The sequence below is a fragment of the Coenobita brevimanus genome, chromosome 5 (genome assembly GCF_032717465.1).
Source record: "Coenobita brevimanus isolate Jiangsu-jjx chromosome 5, ASM3271746v2, whole genome shotgun sequence".
NCBI lineage: Eukaryota > Metazoa > Arthropoda > Malacostraca > Decapoda > Coenobitidae > Coenobita > Coenobita brevimanus.
The window spans coordinates 44928805-44934154 of NC_136958.1; positions in this window are offsets into that span (position 1 = coordinate 44928805).

A 5350-nucleotide genomic window follows, 5' to 3' on the forward strand; every position below is an offset into this window, starting at 1 on the left:
TAATTCAAACGTGTCACAGCAGCGGTTACACATCGTTAGCCAACAGCAAAAATCAGAGAGAGAGAGAGAGAGAGAGAGAGAGAGAGAGAGAGAGAGAGAGAGAGAGAGAGAAAGGGAGAGAGAGAGAGAGAGAGAGAGAGAGAGAGAGAGAGAGAGTTACTGGCCAAGCCTGTTCCTGGCCACGTGGTGAAGGAGCGAGGGCCTGACTGTTGTTGTTGTTGTTGTTGTTTATAGATTATCTCCGCCTATAGAGGAGACCGAGCCTTGATTATGGCCCTGTCGGTGTGTGTGGTTGGACAGGAGGTAGTAAGAAGAGGGAAAATAGAAAGATTAGAATTGGAGTATTAAAGGGGTGAGCGTTATTTAGGTGCAGCATCTACGACACACTGAGGTGGTTTGGCCATGTGGAGAGGATGGAGAGTGAGAGACTGACGAGGAGAGTGTATGTGAGTGAGGTGGAGGGGGAGAGAGGGAGGGGGAAGCCAAGGATGAGATGAAGGGATGGAGTGGAGAGGTATATGAGAGAGAGGGGATTGTGAGTTGGGAGCAGGACAGTGAAATGACGGGGAACAGGGCGACGTGGAGGCGATTTGTTTGTGGTCACCCCGTATGGGATGAAGGCGTCTGGCAATAGATAGACAGCTGTAAGACGTGACGAGGGGTGGCGGAGGGTTCAGTGGGTGGGATGTGTGGGTTGGGGTAGATTCTGCCGCTCTGAGTAGTTCGGTTGCAGGGCATTTTAGTAGATAATGTAGTAGGGGAAAAGGAGAGTTTGCGTTGCAGTGTTTGCAGTTTTGGTTTTGTTCGTCGATTATATTGGGAAGGGGGCGATGTTCTAGCCGTAACCTTCGCAGCAGTGAATGAGTGTAGTTGTTTTCTTGTCTGGGATATGCTTGGTTGAAGGCTGATGCTTTGTTTAATATTTTCTTTTTGATTTGTGAGACACACACCCCTGCACATTGCTACACTTCCACACAGCCACACCTCACAAAGTCTCCAAAGTCACTTGCAGTAGAATATGATACACAAGACCCTGGTTGTGTTACCATTACTAACCCAATTAATGCTAGATCACAGTTTTTATTTTATTCTTACTATCTCAAGACGATTTTATTTAATACTAAAGATCTGTGGCAGTGAAGGTTAACTAAGATATTATTCCTTTCGCAGGGGTGACGAGCGGCCAGTAACAGGAGCAGCCAACAGAGAGCTATGTGGCATTTCTTTACTGCAGTGTGTCACCATATCCCGCCCCACACCACCACACATCCCCGCCAGTCCCTCTCTACTCACCAGTCTTCGAAACGACATAAATTCATCTTTTGCAAAGCCACGAAGTGTAGATGTTGATACATATAAGCGTGAAATACAGGAATGTTTGAGTTTCTTTCCTAACCTGATTACTGTATGTCTTCAGATAAATAACTGTTATCTTGTGTGATTACCCTCTTTTTATATTAACAGCCTTAAACGTTAGCCGTAAATAACAAGTCTAATTAGATAAGCATCCTGTGAAAATTCTCTGAGTACATAATGGGTTAAATAATGCCACCAGAATTTAAGAACAAACCAAAGAAAAGCCAGCGAACTCAGGCATGACCAAAAGCACCCCACATGGCCTCCCTAGCATTGAAGTACTGGATATGTTGGTACTCCACTATCTGTGTTAGTCATGGAGGCTTAGTAGTACCCTTAAGACAAACTACTATATGAAAATCTGGTTGGAAAACTTTGAGAGCTTTGAAGTGCATTGACACCGAGAGCTGAAATAATGCTCAAAATGTCGTCTATTGAATTCAAAGGAACCTACCAAGTCAGACACTGCTGATATGTCGTAACTCTACCGGACATTTCTAGCCTGAAGATTCCATACTATTCGTCAATGAAATCTGGAATGCTGATCTCTCAAACTACTACTACTACTACTACTACTACTACTACTACTACTACTACTACTACTACTACTACTACTACTACTACTAACAGTAAACTCCCAGCCCAAAAGCAGTCAAGATAGAGAGTTCCCAGCCCCTACATCACTTCAAAATCTCTCTACCTAAAATCTCGTGGCCAGTGACATGCAAGATTTTCGCATAATACTCTGTACGTAGAACGAATAACATGCTAGTTTATGGAATACAGGAGTCTGCCACAACTCTCCATTTGGGGAAAAGAATGGTTAAAGGAAAAAACGTAGACAGAGGCGAATGGGAGAAGGCTGTGGTATTAGACTAATGGGGGTACTGTTGATATTTTCTCTGCCTTTTTTTCTCATATACAGAGTGAAACTAAAGCTTTATTAATCCTCAAATAATCAGATCATTGTTAACTAACGTAATCTGGTACGAGTAAGGCTGAAAAACAATGGGTAATGAGAAAAGCGACCCAAAAAAAAAAAATCTCGTTTTTTTCTGCCAGAAGGGGGTGATATTACAACCATCCGAGAAAGCGCGATGAAGCTATGTGTTTGGCCGGGTTTATAAATCCATCAGTTGCCTGCCTGCCTGCCTGCCTGCCTGCCTGTCTGCCTTCCTGTCTGCCTCCCTTCCTGCCTGCCTGCCTGTCTGCCTTCCTGTCGGCCTTTGTCTGTCTGCCTGTCTGTTAGCAAGATTAGAGGAATAAAATCAGCAGATTATCTTATTTATTTAGATTTTGAATTTACTATTCTGCACAAGCCCTTACTAACTCTGGAACGTTGACGCTGGAATCCAAGCAGGAAGAGTCAGCGGACAGTGACTGACTAATTTTTCGCAGTTACCCATCCATTTTACTGCTTTCTCTGAATAGGAAGCCCACCCCGACTTAATCTGTGGTGTCACAAAAGGTGCGCGGGGAAGTCAAGCGAGCAGATCATCTCTGTCATTAAACTCTGAATTAGGTTAGGATGAAGTAATTCGTTTTTTATAGCATTCAGTAAAAGGTCAGGGGTACAAGACAAAGATAAAGGTTCAGTCAGTCGTCATGTCCGAGTGAGAGGCTCATCAATTTCGAAGCATTGTGATGAACAAGCAATAAACAGAACGTCAGAAGCAGACTCCGTGGAGAGAGCGCATCAGTATATCACGTCTACACGATTATTTTATTTTCTGTTATCATACTTCAGAACCACAGGTGTTTACCGATAAAGTGGACGGGCGTTTGAACCGATTGTGAGGCGCGAGTGTTGTTGGCGTCACTTCATAAGCTGGTGGTTAGATTTTGCAGGATTTTCCCGCCATTGTCCTCCTGCCTGCGATCTGTCGCCTTGTTCTCGCTGCACCCACCAAAGGTATGCTATTTGACATTATTAATTCTGTACCCATTTTACTCTAACTTGGCCTAAAACTTCCATCTCTCGAACTTGAATACTGAGTTGTAGCAATAGATTAATACTAGAACATGTAAGTCACAAAAAAGTGCCATTGAAGAGGAGCCGTAGCGCTGCCCTTTTCTGTCAATGGCCCATGTGAAGTAAGCGGCAAAAGGACGAAAATCTGGGCCAAGTTACCCTGAAAAAAGAAAATATAGTATACTGCAGGATAAAATGATAATCTAGGACGTTGTGGACAGTTGAGAAGTTTGTGGTTTTCAATAGAGGGACAGGAAGACAGAGACAGACAGAAGGACAGACACAAGGCAAGGAGACAGAAAGGGGAGACGAAGCGTGGCGTTATTATTAGTGTAGATGACATCATAGCACATTATATTTGTGCCGTAACTTTAAAAGCATGTCTTCTCATGTACAGCCAACGTTCTTTGACGAGTAGTGAACTAACAGACAGACAGAAATACACACACACACACACACACACACACACACACACACACACACACACACACACACACACACACACACACTGTAACCACATCAAATCATGCACCTTCCCACCCCACCTACACACAACACATCCATTCACACACACACACACACACACACACACACACACACACACACACACACACACACACACACACACACACTGCAACCACATCAAACCATACACCACACACACAACACACACACACACACACACACACACACACACACACACACACACACACACACACACACACACACACACACACACACACACACTGCAACCACATCAATCCATACACCCTCCCACCCCGCCTACACACAACACATCTATTCACACACACACACACACACACACACACACACACACACACACACACACACACACACACACACACATGCAACCACATCAAACCATACACCCTCCCACCCCACCTACACACAACACATCTATTCACACACACACACACACACACACACACACACACACACACACACACACACACACACACACACACACACACACACACACACTGCAACCACATCAAACCATACACCCCCCCACCCCACCTACACACACACACACACACACACACACACACACACACACACACACACACACACACACACACACACACACACACACACACATACACACTGCAACCACATCAAACCACACCTCCCCCACCTCACCTACACACAAAACACAACCATTCACACACACACACACACACACACACACACACACACACACACACGTATTCTGTTGTGGAGCTTAGTGGCAGGGAAATGTGTGTATGTCTGCGATGGTGTGGTGAGGTGGGGAGGTTGCCATGGTAACACAGACTCCCTGCACCAGCCAAGCTAACACCATGCTTATTGCCCACTGAGTCTCACACTTTATATAAAACATCTTTGTACTCATATTTAATGCCAATATTGCCGTTTTATCATCACAATTTGGTAGAACATACTCGGACCTAATTTGTAAAAACGATCAGTGAATATTAAAGATTTCTGTGACAAGAAATGAAGCGAAAAAGGTGTTTGGTGGTGGGGTGGAGTGGGTGTCTAGCGATGCATTGTGGTGAGACACAGATGCACTCACAGGACCATATTTACACACACACACACACACACACACACACACACACACACACACACACACACACACACACACACACACACACACACAATACTCTCTAATGGAACTTGCTGGTGGGGAAATGTGTGTATGTAACTGTGGTGGTGTGGGAGGTTGCCATGGTAACACACAGGCACCTCCCAGAAGTCAGGCAAAGATTTCCTTTGCAATTTATTTTTGGATAGGGCTGGTAAAGAGAGCTGTATGATAATGAGAGTTAATAGAGACAGCATTAACACTCTCAGAGTAGTATGACTCACTCTCAACTGACTGCTATCGCCAAGCAGTACCTGGAATAGAATGCCAGAGTTACCCCTACCATGAGAAGGCCCGGGTACCATCTAGTGGTTGTAAAAGTAGCTGGACAAGTTTCTCGTCTTGGTAGGCGTCGCTACTTGGCTACTTTTGCT